The 17,198-nt window shown below is 47.8% G+C and overlaps 1 protein-coding gene across 8 annotated transcripts in view; it reads left to right on the plus strand.

Annotated features, from left to right (window-relative positions):
- The first annotated feature begins 3,943 nt into the window (after positions 1 to 3,943).
- The window catches only part of PEG3 (paternally expressed 3), a 33,212-nt gene continuing 19,957 nt past the window's right edge, over positions 3,944 to 17,198 (plus strand). The window contains exons 1-6 of one of the 8 annotated variants that reach the window (XM_043600042.1): positions 3,979 to 4,158; positions 8,347 to 8,439; positions 10,460 to 10,502; positions 11,045 to 11,174; positions 15,021 to 15,157; positions 16,590 to 16,660. The gene's annotated coding sequence lies outside the window, so the exon portion shown is untranslated. Of the gene's footprint in view, positions 4,159 to 8,346; positions 8,440 to 10,423; positions 10,503 to 11,044; positions 11,175 to 15,020; positions 15,158 to 16,589; positions 16,661 to 17,198 lie in introns of all 8 variants that reach the window. The other 7 variants (XM_043600043.1, XM_043600044.1, XM_043600041.1 and 4 more) reach the window with 7 other exon arrangements.

A 17,198-nucleotide genomic window follows, 5' to 3' on the forward strand; every position in this document is an offset into this window, starting at 1 on the left:
AATAATAATGTATCCTCGTTAGGATCCTAGAACAGAAGGAAGAGATTTATAGAAACAGGTAAAATTCAAATACAGTCTGTAATTTAATTAATAGTTCTGTACTAAGGTAATTCCTTCATTTTCACAGTGTACCAAGGTTGTGTAAGATGTTAACATCAGGAGAAACTGGGTAAGGAATATTTATCCTATCTTTGCAAATTTCCTGTATACCTGAAGTTATTTAAAAAAAAAAAAAAAAAAAAAACAACTATACCATGTTGTAACCCCAAATAACAGATTGGATAAGTAATAGGAAAAAAGACTTTCTAAAATCAAATTGAAATCCCAATGGGATATCTTTTTTCGTTTGTTTTTCTTTTTTAGTTATCTCTTCACTCAATGCGAACTCACTACCCCGAGGGATCTGAGGGATCGCATGCTCCACTGACTGAGCCAGTCAGGTTCCCCCTTGATAGCATATTTCATCAAACTTGACAAGCTAATTCTAGAAGTCATTTGGAGATGGAGGGCTAAGAATAGCCAAAGACACTTTTGAAAGCAAAGTAGGGCAGATGCCCTTTCAGATATCAAGATACCAAAAGCTGTAATAATTACTATGATGTGTTAACACACAGAGATAGACAAATGGGCCAGTGGGACAGACTAGTGGGACAGGCCTACTCATATGCAGAAACATACATCAGGAGAGAAATTAGATCCTTACCACAAAACATACAGAAAAGTTAACATTAAAAAACAACAACAACCAAGGCTATTAGAGTATCTTTCTGACTTCTGTGTGGGTAGGGATTTCTTAAGGAATAAAAAGCAAAAATATGAAGGAAAAGACTGTTAAATTTTACAGCACCAGTATTTAACACTTCCATAACAAAGGATATTGATGGCTTTTCTTTTGACTTGTTTATGGTACATGTTTTAGACTTATATTTAAGTGCGACGGGGGTAGGGGACGGGGTAATTCAAGCTGGTCCATGACATCTTATGCACCTTCAAAGATCACCCTGGTGCTGTGTAGAGAATCTTGGGAGGGAAGGGTTTGGAGTGGAAGCAGGTGATCCAGTGAGTAGGCTAATAACCAGGGGAAGTCACGGTGATTAGGACTGTCACGAAGAGGGAAAACACTGGACAAATTTGGGATGTCTTGGATGTAGGGTCAGCAGGACTTGCTGATGATTTAGATGGTGACAGTAAGGAAAAGAAGAATCAAGAGCAATTGTGAGATTTTTGGCTATAGCAACTGGTACTGCTTATAGAAATATATAGAATTATAGAATGAGGCAAAGGGAAATTAAATATTTATTTAAAATGCTTTCGGTTCCTGTTGAATATGCAGGTGGAGCAGTCAGATACAGGAGCTTCTGTGGAAAGTTCTGTGGCAGGGGATTTAAATTTGGGAGCTGTTGGCGTCTAGGTGGTATTTAAACCATGCCTAGGGAGCGCATGTTGATGGAGAAGTCTAGTGACCGAGTTGTGAGCGTTTAGAGGTTGAACAGAGCAAAAGTCAGCCAAGAGGATGGAGAAGAGGCCATTGAAAACCAGGGTGGTGTCGTGTCGTGTCACGGAAAAATAAGATAGCCTGGGTTTTTGTTTGTTATTGTTTCTTTTAATGAGGATGTTGAATGTTACTGAAGGATCAAGCGAGATTAAGGTCAAGTTTCCTAGCTGCATAGGGAATTGCTCAGCAGTTTCATCGGGTGGCATGGTAGGGGGAGAGGATGTGCAGTGAGGCCGGTGAGTTAGGGACAGACCACTCTATCAAGAGCGGTTTGGAGGGAGAGGGGGAGGGAGCACTGGGGAAAGGGGTAGTCACTGCGGGAGTCCCGAGGGCATGTGGTATCTGAAGGGAATGAGTGATCCAGGATCCAGAGAGACACTTGTACTGCAGGCAGAGGCCTTTGAGGAGAGAGAACGGGGTCGTAGAATGTGTTAAAGTCATCACCTCCTGCACCATGTGCAGACATTAGCATCACCTGGGGAGCTCCAAAACCACCGCGTCTGCGGGGCCCTGGGCAGCTCCGGGGTTGAACAGCTCCCCGGCTGATCCTGAGGTGTAGCCAGATGTGAAAACCTCTGACCTAAGGGTAGTAGCGCTCACTTGCAGTCATGCCTCTCGAGTTTCCCGAGAGGCTGCTGGGGAATAGGTTTCGGAGGTGCACAGCACGCACAGTGTTTTCATTCAGATTTTAGGTTCACTGTGGCGCTGCTGGCTGAGAGGAGACCGTGGAAGACTTGGGGAGCTTAAGACACCCCCCACCCCAAGCCGGTAGCTTCTTAAGGTAGCAAGCAACCACTGATTTCTATTTATACTTATTATGTATGAACAGAACACTTAATTTTCGGCACCATATTCTGTGCGCCAGTAAGTAACCTGCTTATTGTAATTAACCATCTAATGAATTTGTTCCTTGAAAATTAAAATCCTACATTTTTTGTTGGCCACGGTAAAGTTTCAGTGTACGGATTGACCAGAATACAGCTTAATTATTCTGCAGGGTACACTTTTCTAATAAAAAATGATGCTCCATGAACATGCTTGCATATAATCTTTCATTCGCTGCTTATCTCTGCTTTCATGGAACAGTTGGATCAATGGTATGTTAATGAACTTTGTATAATTCATTGCTTTTACTGCTAGAAAAGAAATTCGTATTTATAACAAACAGTATGGGTTGGAGCAGGGGAAAAATTCCTCCCTTCATCCTCCTCCCCTCACCCGCAATTCCTCTTCCTTCAAGGTAACCAGCTTGCGATTTCCTGTATTCTTTTGCGCAAGTTTTACCTGCAAATGTGTGCATCCTTCACAAACAAATGAAAACACTTACCAGCTCATTCCTACAAACGTGAGCAATTTGTCCCTAGTCCCGGACAGCCGCCCCTCGCTGCTGTCCCGGGCTACGGTTCCCCGGTGTCCTCTGTGGTCCGCCGTGTGCCCACCGGCACTGTGGGGGGTCCGCGGGGTCCGAGCCGGGCCACGTGCGCGGCACTGCGAGGGGTCTGTGCAGGGCCACGTGTGGGGCGGCTCGCGGAAGTCCTCGGGGCACTGCGGGGTCCGTGCCCCGGGCGTGGTGGGGGGCTGCGTGCGGGCGCTGGTGGGATCTGTATGAGGGCGCCGCAGGGTCTGTGCGGGGTGCTACCGGACAGATTGCGGGGTCTGTGCGGAACGCCGCGGGGATTTATCTGTGTGGGGCGGCTGTGGGGATCCGTGTCGAGATCTGTGCGGGTGCTAACAGGGTGGCTGCGGGGATCTGTGCGGGTACTGACGGGGTGGCTGTGGGATCTGTGTGGGATGCTGCGGGGATCCGCGTTGGGATCTGTGCGGGTTCCGTGCGGGCCGCGGCGGGGTCTGTGTGGGGATATCCGTGTCGGGATCTGTGCGGGCTGCGGCGGGGTCCGCCTGGCCCGGCGTGCAGTCCGCGCGTGACTCTCCACAGCGGGTCCACCAGCGCCAGTGCGCTCCCGTGAGGTGCCAGCCTCCTCCCTCGCTGCCCGGGTCTCTGGCGCGGTTCGGCCTGTACCGCCCGGGGCCCGGGAGAGCCTGGCTTACGGAGGGACTAGCCCCGCGTCTCTCGCGTGTCCTGGACGCAAAAGTGTCGTCTCCTACTTTCTCGTTCTTCACACTTCAACGTACATGGTTTTGCCCGCAGGATTTCCACTTTTGGGACAAATGTATTTTTTTTTCTTCATTGGTTTTGTGTTTGGGAGTTGTTGGTCAGCCCTTCTGCGTGTCACCCCCGTTTCTTTGTGTGGGGGTCTCACACACCCCCACACCCCCTTATCGAGACCCCTGTCAGGGGCCCCTGGTGTTGGCTGGGTTGACGTCAACCTCCTGCCTTCGCGCCAAGCCATCGCCACGGCAACCGCAGCCTGATTGGCAGCGCTCAGAGGCGTGGCGAGGGGGCCCGGGGTGGGCAGCTCGGCCTCTCATTGGCCTGCGCTGCAGCCCCGCCTCTGCGGAGAGCCTGACAAGGAGTCGCGCGCAGAGGCTCGGTGCAGACGCTGGGAGCCGCGGGGAGGACGAGGTCGGAGCTGAGGAGCGGACATGTCCACCCTGGGCTGGTGGCGCCGCCGGGCGCCAGGGGCCCTGTGGGCGTGCTAGACTGTGCACACGGGCTGCTCCTGGGCCGAGCCGTGGGGCCCGAGGCAGTGTGGTGAGGGGAGGTGAGTCCGGCCGGACCCCCGCGCTACACGTCTGTGTCAGGACGGTGTCCGGATGCCGCGTGAGGCAGCACGGCCGTCACACGCTGCACTCTGGGACCCTGGTCAGATGGGGAAGGGGGAAGGCAGCCGGCGGACACCGCCTGGTGGGGTTCTCAATGGGTCCGGTGCTCGGCTTGCCGCGCTTGCCGCGGACGCCATCTTGCGTGTCTGGCCGGGGTTTCAGGGACCGGCTGCCCCTTTGAGGTGGCCGCGGAGCCGGGGGGCTGCCGCGCCATCTTGCCTAGTGGAGGTGGGGGACGGGGACGGGATGACCACGGACTTCTGTCAGGCGAGCCCGCCAGGGTGGGTGCTGGGGAAGTGGTGGGCTGGCCGGGTCTGGGGGCTACAGATCACTACGTCTGTCCCACGGCGTCCCTGACAGCCAGGTCCCTCAGGCTGTCTCAGCATCCTTGCCAGACTTTGGGGGCGGGGCTTGTTTTGCCGCAGTGGCGGCGGGAGGAGCTACAAGTCGTGAGGGGCGGGGCCGAGGGCTTCACGCCTGTGGGTATTTTCTCAGGGCTGTGAGTGATTGGGGAGCCCCGCCCACCTGGCGCCATATTTGGTGTGGGTGGTGAAGTGTGCTGCAAAGGCGCTATCCTGATTGGTTGGCCGCGGGTTGGGGCGGGGCCAAGGGCGGTTGAGACTGCGGCTAGCCTGGGCTGTGACGGTATCATTGAATCCCGCCTACCTTGGCGCCATCTTTGATGGGGGTGGCTAAGGTCGGCCGCGCAGGCTGGTGCGATGGTGGCTGGCTGGTCGCAGCGGGGCGGGGCCAAGGGCTGGCGGCGGCAGCGGCGGCGGCGGGGGGGGGGGGGGGACCGTGGTGACCCCGTGTTCTATGCTCTGAAGGCTTCAGGGTCCTGACTACCTTGCACTTCCTTTGCCAGTCGAAGGTTTGGCTGCAGAGGTTTGCCGTGACGGTGCCACCTCAACTGGCTTGAGGGCTAAGCTCTGACTTCTGAGAATGGACCATGGCTAGTGACCCGGAGACCGTTTTGTTGGCTGGGTCCATGTGGTTTGAGAAGCCAAGCGTTGTGCTAAGTTTGCCGCGGCTGCCGCGGTCGTGGCCGCCATGAAACTGTTAGTACTGAGGTACAGAGCTACAGGCTGTGGACGCACCGGCTGTTACTCCTTGGTGATATCTGGGCGCGGCAGAGGCCTTCCCTTGTGGTTGTCACCCTGCGGTGTGTCTGGCCCCATCTTTTGGCTAGGGGAAATGCTGGGGACGGGAGCAGCCTAGCTGTGTTGCGCAGACCCTGTCAGCGGGGCTGGGGGTGGGACCACGGGCAGTTTGGGGGACTGACCCTGCGCGGGCCCCGCCCACGCTGGCACTATTCATGTTGGCCGACAGGTGGCTGCCGAGACTCTGCGCAGGCGCCATCTTGAAGGACAGTGGAGCTGCAGGGGCGGGTCCAAGGGGAGAGGAGGCGCTGCAGAGCTCGGCCCACTGTAGTACTGTTTGTTGGCCGACAGGTGGCAGCCGAGACTTATACGCAGGCGCCATTTGAAGGACTGCCGAGCTGCAGGGGGCGGATCCAAGGGGGGGAGGAGCTGCAGAGCTCCCCGTGACTTACTGCGCAGGCGCTATCTTGAGTGACAGTGGGGCTAGCTGTAGGGGGTGGGACCAAGGGGCGGGGCTGCAGAGTTGGGCCCACTCTGACGCTGTTGGCCGACAGGTGGCAGCTGAGGTTTACTGCGCAGGCGCCATCTTGAGTGCACGTGGGTTTGGCTGCAGGGGCTGAGCCCAAGGGGAGGGGCTGCGGAGGTCTGCCTACTGTGTCGACAGGTGGCAGCCAAGACTTACTGCGCAGCCACCGTTTGAGTGACAGAGGTCCTGCAGGGGGCGGGGTGAGGGAGGGGCTGCAGAGCCCCACCCGCTCGAGTGATATTAAGACCTGTAGGTGACAGCTAAAGCTTATTGTACAAGTATCACTATCAGTGATGGTGGTATTGCTGGGAGCAGGCTTGAGAGAGGCTTTCATGTTTTGAATAACAGGAGACTGCAGACCCCTACCCATTGGGTGGGTAGGCCTGGGTTGTGTTGGTGTGGGGTGGCCCCTCGAGGCTTATTGCACAGGCTCCATCTTGAATGATGGCAGAACTGCAGGGGGTGGGCCTGAGGGAGGGGCTGTCTTGTCCTGAACGATAAATAGACCCTGCAGACCCCTGCCCATCCCAGCAGTATGTTTGTTGTCCAGTAGGTGGCTGCCGAGGCTTACTGCACAGGCGCCATCTTGAATGACAGCGGAGCAGCAGGGGGCGGGCCCAGAGGTGGCTGCCGAAGCTTACTGCGCAGGCGCCATCTTGAATGACGGCTTGGCTGCAGGGGGCGGGCCCAGATTGGGCAGCTGGGGCTTGCTGCGCAGGCGCAATCTGAGTGATGGCCGAGCTGCAGGGGACGGGTGTAAGGAGGGGCTGTCGGGTCCAGATTCACCGGGCTGCAAACACCTGCCCACCCTTGTGCCATGTTGGCCAGTAGGTGGTTGCTAAAGCGCCATCAAGAAGGACCGTGGAGTTGTAGGCGGTGGCTTGAGGGTGGGACTGCCACGTCCTGAGTGACTGAGGGGTCCTGGGGAGCCCTATCCACCTTCGCATGGCTAAGAACAGGAGTCAGGTTTGCTGTGTAGGCTCCAGTTTGGCCAGCCCAGAGCGTTTGCCGCAGTGGCCACTCAACAGAGTGGCAGGCGAGATATTTCCTCGAAGGACACCAAAGCCAAGTCTCAGGAATGTGGGGACAGGGTTCATCTGTGCAGCCCTGAGGGTCCGTTTGAATGACTGGGGTTCACATGTCGGCATTTTAATAGATTTGGGGAAGGTGAGGTCTCCAGAAGACGGACCCGTGCTGTGGGAAGAGGACGCGTGCTATGGACATAAGTTTTGGGGTGTGGAGGCTCTGAGGTCAATATGGAGTTTACGCAAAGAAAAATGTCTAAGAGCGTGGAACTGGACAATTCAGGGCTGCAGACAGGAGAGGGGCATGGCACGGGAGACAATCCAGGGGAGGTACTCTAGGCATGTCAGGGCGTGGTTTGGGAGAGCAGGGGCGGGGCAGGGGGGGGACCGCCCTGGTTCTTGGGTGGGGCTACCTGCTGGTGGCGGGGGTGGGGGGGTGCACATGCGCAGAGTCACTTGTGGCACTGCTGCTGCGTCCTCTGGAGGACTACCGCGATTCCAGCACTAAAGTAGCTCTCACCATGTTTGCCTACGTGTATCCCAGACTCCAGCTGGGGCACTTCTAGTCCTAGCTCCACCAAAGCATCTCGTAAGCCCCCCATTTGGGAGCATGTTGAAAACCTCTACAATGGTGGGTAAGGTTAAGGAATGAAGTAACTACCTAATGGCAATAATACTAAGGTCCTAATAGAAGATAATCTTTTCATAGTACTTAAATTTACAGTGCAGTTAAACTTCTTTCCCTGCATCACTAGCTATTAGATGGCAAAACTGGAGTTTTAACTCACTTTTCTAAGGGGTACCTGTATCTCTAGTCCATGTGGTCTCCACGGAAAATGTCAGTAGATGTTCTGCTTTTCAGAGTGACATTAGGTTCATCTGTACCAGTCTGCCATGAGCTCTGAGATTGAGTTCTCTGAGCATCTGCTTTTCTATAAAGTGATACTTAGAAGATTACAGTGTTGTGGTGAGGAGTAACAGAGACAAGAAAAGCAAGTTGTTAGGTATTGTATGGGGTGTGTAAAATACATAAATATGTAAATAAATAATAGTACCACTTCAGCTATTGTTTTCCTGAGTTTTGCCTACACGTGCCCTTTGCTTTTAGAGGAACTGCCAGCATCACGTAGTTAATAAGTGGAAAGTTGGGTTCTTGAATTGATTTCTAAATCCAAAGCCCTGTGTCTTTACTGTTTTGCTTTGCTTGTTAGAAGACATTCTAAGAAGTTCAGAGAATGACTTGCACAGCCATTGGCATAACCCCACAGGGAAGAGACTGTGATTACAGTCCACAGTACAACTCTTGCCTCAGGGAGCAATGCCCAGGGCCCTTCCATCCTGGGAGGGAAGACTCTTTCTCCTGGTCTCACTTGACCTCTGCCACTGGAGGAGATAAAGGTGCAGTCCTTTCCAGTCTGAGGAATCTGGTATTTGCAAAGTAAATTTGGTATCTCATGTTTTCTTTTCCTTCCCCAGCTTTGCCTTCTCGAGCTCCTACCCTTCTCAGAGACACCTGGCCAGAGGAAGAGGAACTAGGTCCAAACACTAGGTGGCCGGGTCCAGGTCCAGGTGAGCTGAATTCCCTTCTCACACTGCCACACTCATCCTTAGAGTGAACACATTCTTCTTCATCCTGACACTTTTCTACTGCATACGTGTTCTATACAGCCATGCAAGTACCCGTTTGTGCTCTCTGAAAACTCACAGACTCTTCCGGTGAATTGTGTGTTTGCCAGAAATTCTCCTTGGCCTCATGCTATGCTTTTCAGTTTCCTTCATTTCCCGCCCCCCACCCCCCCAACACTCAGTTGCACTTTCAGGCCTACTTTTTCTCTCTTGTTGGGTGATTAGAGAAGCATGAGAGGTCCATCGGTTCTTCTAGCAAACATGGCCTAGAGTGGGAAAAGAAGTGTATTCCTGGAGCTCATAGTCTATTGGGTAATGAAAGACTTTGAAAAAAATAATTGTACAATTGATGTTTTTGAGAGAGAATATTCACTGTGGACAGTTAACCTGAAAGAGGCCACATAGGGCCTTTCTGGAAGGCCAGGGAAGCTCAGGCTGAGCACTGAAGAAGTGAGGATGGTAGTGTGTTGTGGCAAGAGTAGTCTGAAGCAGAGGGCACAGGGGCATTTCTGAGGGCTCCAGAGAGAAGAGCCAAAAGTCTAGGATGCCTGGAGCAAGGAAAGAATTGAGTGGCGTTTGATCAAGGTGGGGAAGAGGTCAGTTGGTGCTGTGTTGTGAAAGGCCTTCCAGTGAGTGGTAAGTATATGGGCTCAATATGAAACACAGTGGGAAACCATTGAGGTGTTTTAGCTGTAAAAGTAACGTGAGAATCAGATTTGTGTTTTAAAAATACGGTCTGTTGTAGGGTTCTGAAGAGGAGGGTGGAAACAGTGGCTGCAGCAATAACCATTTCAGGTCTGGGTGAGAGATGATAGCTTGGATTAGGGTCAGAGCAGGGGGAGAAGTGAAGTAGTTGGATATTAGAGAGCTACTAAGAGACTCAGTCGGCCCCGTACTCTTCTTTCACACCTTGCTGACTGCTTCAGGTCAGGTGCAGTGAATCACATCGTGTGGGGAAGTGAGCAAAATAGCAAAAGTTGTTCATTCCGTCAGCAAACATGGAAACTGCCCACTCTGGGACAGGATCATGCCAGACTTTGTATCTCTGGAAGTGGGTGACATAATCACTGGCCTCAACGTCTGCTGAGTGAGAACTGTAGTTAAATGACGAGTAAGAAAACATGCTTACCAAAATAGGTGGCTGTGCTGATGGTGTGTTACCATCTGAAGGAAGGCTTATGTGCCATTCAGGTTGGTCCCTGGGAATCATTGGTTTATGCCTGGCCTCAGTGAGTGCCTCAAGTACCCAGTGTCTGGTCCTAAAGCCTGTGGACACTCAGAAACCTTATTTCACCTAAGGACTCATCCTGTGTTAGTAGATCCACATTAATGAAGCTGGGGAAACCTATGTAAACCCTACTGACATATTAGTTTATGTTGAAAACCGGTGTGACTAAAGTATAATGTTCCTGTTTTCTCCATTCTGGCTTGTTAGCTTATAGTGGGAGATAACTACAGCAGGGACCCAAATACTCAAAAGTGTGTATGATCAACAGATTCTCTCCCTGTAGACAGACCTACATGGGAAATGAAACCATAATGAAAAGATTGCTTGGCGAGTATGGAATCAAAATGAGAGAAGGTGAAGGTTCACTAGCACTGGCCTTTAGGTAGCCTAGCGCCAGCATCTGGTTGCAGTGAAGCTCTTGCTAGGGTAACTAGGACACCAGAGGTCTCCTATATCCAGTCCCCTTCGTTTCCAATTTCCACTCAAATTAGGTCTGACCAGAGTAGCCCTTTCCTGTACATCGTTTGTGGCCTGTCTTTTCATGTTTTTTTCTCATTTGGGAGAAAAAAAAATGATCAGCTAATAATTGACGTGAAAATATGGCCAGGTTAGTCATACTGGCTCAGAAGACATTCTCTTTAAAGTAGCTTTATTCGTCTTGAACTATTTGGGGTCTGATCATTAAACTAAAATTCTTAGATACTATTTCCTCTCTTCTGAAATTTCTGGGGAAAGCCCACAAGAATGGACACCAACAAGGAAATTTTGCTGCAGTGTGGTAAGTGCTAAGCCTTTGTGATAGAGGTAAGCCCAGGGTGATGTGGAGATGATCTGAGAAGAGCCATCTAAAAGACCAGAGGGTGGAGGTTGCGGCCAGGATGGTAGGGAGAGTGGTCATTTACTCTTTGCTGACATTGCCATATGAAACTGGCCCCCCAGCAGCCCCTGTTGTCCGTATGCTTCTGTTTGTGATTATTCGAACAAGACCAGACACCTAAGCCTACAGCAGTGGTTCTCAAAGTATAACTACTGGGGTGCTTATTGGAATGCCTCTTTATCCTAGAGAACCACAGGCCTCCTAGATCGTCACATCTAGAAAGGCAGGTACATATTTCACAAGTACCTCGGATGGCTTTTGGCACCCCAAGTTTGAGAACCATCACCCTAGAAGGACTTGAGCTGCGGTGTGTACTTGCAGACTCGGAGAACTTGGGTTGCTGAGGCTGTCAGCACTGGGCGTGTCACCGGGAGGTGAGGTAGGACTGGGGCTGGGGCAGCGCTTACCACGTGCATGCTGAAGTAGAGAATGTCGGTCTGCAGAGAGAGGCAGGAGAATGGAGCAAACGAGAAGAGAGAGGAGACCGCACACCATGCTGTCCCCAAGAAACGAAGAAAGTAACTTCCTCGCTTCCTGACTTTAAAGTTCTCAATTCCAGCCCCCTCGGATGAGGTAGGTAGAATGAGTGAGGGGGCTGAATCTAGGTGCACCATGATGAGGGGCCAAAGTAAGTAAGTAGAAATGGGGTTGAAGAAGCTCTCATGGAGCTTCTTTCTCAACTGATGGGATGTGGGGAGCCTGAGGTGAAACAGTGGGGTCACAGGATTTCATTAGCTCTCCTCACGTGTCCCACTCAATGTTTTCAAGCCTCTGATCTGTGTTCTTTAATTAATTTCTTCCCAGTTCAGTTGTTTGAGGCCAAAGACACCTCCCCCCCCCCACCTTGTAGCGGAGGTGTCTGATGAATTCCATCCTTGTTTCAGTTACATTAAATGTGAGGCCCATACTTTTGTTTTCTATTCATTTTTTATGAAATAGAGAAGTAAAGTGCTATAAAACATTAAAAGAATGGCGCAAATACTGTGGTAGAAACCACGGTGGCAACACTGTTGTACAGGCGGCACCACTGTCCTGTAGTTTTAAGTGGTCAAGCTCACAAGTGAAATTTATTCTGCATGAAATGTTTATGATGCATATAACATTTCATGGTTAGATGTCTAGTGTATGCAAGAACCAATATTTGGAGGTTAAAGAATGCTAGAAATCTATAAGGCCCTCTGCCCAGGGTAGAGAGAGACTGCTTTCTGTCATTCATCTCCTCTCTTTCCTTTTGGAATTGGTGGTCTTGGCCCCTAGGACCAGGGCTTGGTCCCTTTGTGTCTCCACCTTTGCCTTTGTCTGCCAAATGTGGTCAGACCTTTTAAGATCCTGCCCTTGGCTGCTACTCAACCCACACTGGGATCTGTACTCCAGAGAGCAGAAGGAAATGCGGAAATTTGAGTAGGGGTATGCAAGGGTCCACCTCCAAGTCAGGAAATGAAGGTGATGGGTTTGCCATGTGACCAGAATTCAGTTTGAACTATGAGGCCAGAGGGGAGGGCGTGGGTGTGGAGCACCATCAAGTGATACAGGCAGCGAGTGGAGGGTGCCATGGGAGCAGTGGGAGGCAGCCAGAGGGGAAGATGAAGTGTCCTCGTAAGCAGGGTCCACATCCCGGGGACCACCACAACAGAGGGCATGCTGCTTAGCAGTAGTAGGCAGAAAGGAAAAGGAAAGACCAACAGCAATTGAATTTATTTTGAATTTTATATTCAAAAATTTGTTTCCAATTATAAACTTAGAATAACATTTGAAATTAAAATGCAAAAAGAAGTAGTATCTTTTATTTATTTTTTTATTTTCCCCCTTTTATGAATAATCTATACCAGTTTATATGGAAATTTTCTTCTGGCTTAGTTTATATGTATTTCCGTATGTTTAAATATCCTTGTAGTTGTTTGCTCTTGCGTGTTTGTTTTTTTAGCACAATGAGATCATACCCAGTTCGTTAACATTTCAAACTCAAGCTATAAGAGTGAAGTTCCTGGGATGTGAGACAGTAGTTGGTGGGCGGGGAGAAGGTGTCATATGCCACCTGGAGAGCTCAGATAATGTGTACACTATGTTTTTAGTCTCCATTTTTGTGGGTGTGTTTCTTTGTGTATGCACACATACTACTTAGTAGCTATTTAGCACTATCTACAAGAATTTCCATATAAATACACTTCCATCTATAGGTTTGCTTTCTAAAAACTGCCTTATTCCATTGTGTGGATATTTCCATCATTTTCTATGTGCATGTAAATAGGTATACATGTAAATGCCACGTATGCTGTACAATTTTATGCCCCATTATTTTCATTTAATGCTTTAAAAGTTTTTTTACATTAGTGGTTTCACCGAGTTTAAATAAACCAGTGTACCTGTAGAATGGAATATTATGTGGCCTTCAGAATGATGTAGATCTATATGTACTAGTATAGAAAGGTAACCATCATAAATTACTAGGTTTTAAAATACATACACAAGGGACGCCTGGCTGGCAGGGTCGGCAGAGCACACAAGTCTTGATTTTGGGGTTGTGAGTTCCAGCCCCACATTGGGCATAAAGTTTACTGGAAAAAATAAAAGTTAAAAGCACACACATGCAGAACACCTAATGTGATCTCATTTGGGTAAAAATTTGATGCTACTCTATATATGGATGTCAAAAGGTTTAGTATAGCAACAGATTTGATCAGTGGATGTGGCTTGTGGTTTCTACATTAAATATTTTGTAATGTTTGAATGTCGTATTATCTTTTATGTTTGCAATCAGAAAATAATGTTAAAAAACTTCTTGAAAACATGACTTAATGGCTACATAGCATTCTATTAAAGATATTTATGTTTTCATTCCTGCCTGTTTGATGAAAATTTTGGAGGAATGCTGTTTTTTGAGGGCACTGATTTATTTTAATGAGAGCAAAGTAGATTATTGGCCTTTGTGGCCTTAGGCTTCCAGTGATGCGTTGTTGACATACAGAATTGCTTGGCAGGAGGCCAGACCCCAGCACTGGTTTGTGGTGCTTTCCTAATGCCAGAGGCTGTCCCAACCTTCTTGGAAATGCATGCTTGAATAACTGGTCAGAAATTAAAGTGTTGGCCATCCCCTCTCATCACTTTTGTTAAAATTATTCTTTACCACTTAGTCCTCAGAGAGTTCATAGTTTGTATTTAAACAGTTAGTGCTCTTTTTGATTTAAAGACCTTTCTTTATTGTAAACTAAATCCCATGTGTGTGTACACTTTCATGCAAGTCAGGTTTTGGGCTGTGTTAGCTCGGTTAAGTGTATTTGTCTTGACACTTGCGTCATTGTGTTGAAAAGAATACTGTACGTTTCCATATGTTTGGGTCATTTTACAGACAACACATTGCCCCCACCACATACATACCTTATTCAGGATTGTCCTGATAGTTTTGTACCTTTATTCTTTAGAGGAACTGGATTCTCAGTTTATCAAAGCTTCCCATCCTTTCATTGGATTTTAATGTATGTTCAAGGAAGGATTGACAACAATTTCCACATTCCCATCCAAAAACATGTGTCTTCATGTATTTAGGATTTGTGTTATGTCCTAGACATTTAAAAAAAATTTTGTTTGGAGTTGCAGATAGTTTGAATTTATTTATGAGAATTTATTTATTTTGCCATTAATGGGATTCTTTTCTTGTATTTAGTGACAAGGTTTTTTAGCTCAAAATAATGCTTTTTCCACATTATGCTTTTCGTTTCTTCTTCTTCAGTTGTGTTAGCCAGGTTTTTCCAGAATAGTGTTGCATGGTGGTTGTGGTGGAGGTCCTCCCTTCCTGGCTCCCACTTTTAGTTGGAATACCTTTAGTGTTTAATATGCTTGCTTGCTTTTATTTGAGATAAATCTTTATTGTTCATAGGTGGCCTCCTAGTTGTACTCTTTGCTAAGAACACTATAAGGAGAGGCTGTTGAAGTTTGCAAATGCTTTTTAACACGAAACAATGCTCACAGGATCCCTTTCCCCTTATAATCCATCGTATAGAACAGTCCCCTGGAATTGGGATATCTTCCTTTGTATTACTGGAATGGGCTAGACTTTTCTAGATTGGATTTATTAAACATTTTTGCATCTAAGTGCAAAAAACTGTTTATTGAACACCTATGTGCCAGTCCTGTGAGATAAAAATACAATGGTGGAAAAAGGCAGCAGAGGCTTTGCCCTCAGAGACTTTGGGTTTAAGTGCAGGCACTCTCAGTTCTACTAGGTTCACGCATCTTCAGGCACATCTCTGATCATATGGGTAAATTGTTATTGTTGGCCTTTCTGGTCTATCGTTGGACAGGCTACCCCCTCAGCCCCAACATTTCATGCGATCGTTTCAGACAAACCTTCACTGGGCTCCTTTGTGATGCTTTCGTCTCAGCTACCTCCAAACCTGTATCTTCTGTTTTCTTCAACGGTAGGCGTGGCTGTTGCCATGGAGGCAGAAGCTGGACTGGGGAAGTGGGGGCGAAGTGGGTAGAGCAGTTATGCTTTTGATTGGCCAGAGGCGCTGTCACAGGACGAGTTCACCTGAGATCTGGGTCTTCCTGAGGGTAAGGTGAGTATGGGACCCTGGCAAGTACTAGCACAGCACATCTGGCCCCACTCTGAGTTGCCCTTTGGTCTGTAAACAGAGTGAGTAAGGGGTAAAGGTTGGGTCACTTGGCCAGGATGGCACCTAACCTCATCTCACAAGACTCACCTGCTGTCAGATACCGCTGTAGGAGTATGTCGATCAGTGTCTCCTCTTCCGGAGTTTGACTCTTGAGACAGGATCTGTGCCCCGTGTTAGGACCGTAGTTATACAAGAACACGTTAGCAACATAACACTTTTCTGACATGTGCTTAACACTTTTCTGACATGTGCTTGTCCCTTCCCATGGCTCCATGTGTAAAATGGCGTCACCTGCCATCATTTACTGCAGCAGCTCTTTAGTGCTGCATGTGTTACCTTTTATAAACTGGAAATTAGGTGTATATATAAGGACTTTATTGTAGTGGGCGCCTGACTTTTTAGCTTTTTTTTTTTCTTACTAATATTTTACCTACTTGACTGTCCTTAAGTGGAGACTTGCTGGTTCAAAAGGAATGGACATTTTTAATGTTTTTAAAACATAGGCTGAAATGGCATCCAGAATTTTGGTTCATGCCTGCACCAGCCAGCTTCTCACCAACATCAGTTTTTCTTTTTGATTATTTTTGAAATATCTGCCCATTTGATAGGCCAAAAAGGTGTTCACTGTAATATTTCACATTTCTTTGATTCCGATGTGACTGTTGGAACTTATCACTAATTTTATGAGCTGTATTTTTTATTTTCACGGGTAGACATTTCTCTTATTGGTTTCTAAGAGCTTCTCACATTTGAGATATTAACTGTTGTCTATGTTGCAAAATATTTCCCCCCTCTTCTTCTGGTTTGTTTTTATTTTGGTTGCATCTTATAGCACAGAAAATTTGTACCCATTTTTATTTTCCCATCTGCTGAGTAGTGAGTGAGTGGTCTTTTGGTGGGCTCTGGCATTGGAATTATGTTTGGGCCTTCTCCTCCCTGTCCCTGTTCTTTGCTGTTGCACACAGTGCCTCTCTGAACACACTTGAGATCTGTACCTCTGTGCACATGGGCAGACAGGTCTATCAGTTAGATTTCAGAATCCCTAGGATAGGGGATGACCTTACAATTATGTATTAATAATTGCTGGAGATCTGGGGAGTATATTCAACTTATAGCCGCAATTTCCTTATGTGATTCTTGGTTTCAGAAGTTCCAGATTTGATTCTTTGGGGGTTTCTAAATTGCCTGCCATCTGGTTTAGGATATGACCTTGGACTCCAGCAGGGTGGGATAGGCAGGGAAGGGAGGAGACCCCCTCAGTGTTAAGGTGTCAGGGTTGCGTGAACCCACTCAGTGGGCAGCACGGTCTCTAAGGCCTCTACTAGTGCTTTTGTTTATTGTTTTGTTTTAACTTTGAATTTATTTTTTTGACTAGGTAATACATGCTCATGGTAAAAAAATAAATAAATAAAAACAAAAAACAAAAGGAGACTATACAGTGAAAAAGTAAGTTTCCCTTCTTTCCCTGGCCCCCAGTTCCCTTCCCCAGGGGTGATCACTATTAATCACTATTACTAGTCTCATATATCTTCTTACAGAAATTGTCTAAGTAAATACGTCTGTTTTTATAGTTTCTTAGAATGCTGTACACATTTTCGTGTCCCATTTTGCACTTAACTACGTTAGAGGTCATCTTATATCTATTTATTTACAATTGGCTCATTATTTTAAAAGGTTTCATAATCATTATATGAATATGTACTATATTTTGTGCATTGTCAGCACTATTCAGTGACTATATTCTTGGACATATGTGATTATGTATTTCTGGAATAAATTCATGGAAATAGAATTTATAGGACAGGGTGTGTACATTTAAAATTTCAAGAAGTTATCCAAATTGCCCTCCATAAAATCTCCATTGCCATAAGCATTATGTGAGTACGCCCATTTCTTTTTCATACAGATACTTACATTGTCCATTTTTACAATTACTCTGTTCTCAAAGTCCTTTTTTACTCTCAGATCTGAAATGAACTTCCTC

This window comes from Prionailurus bengalensis, chromosome E2 (genome assembly GCF_016509475.1).
Source record: "Prionailurus bengalensis isolate Pbe53 chromosome E2, Fcat_Pben_1.1_paternal_pri, whole genome shotgun sequence".
Taxonomy (NCBI): Eukaryota; Metazoa; Chordata; class Mammalia; order Carnivora; family Felidae; genus Prionailurus; species Prionailurus bengalensis.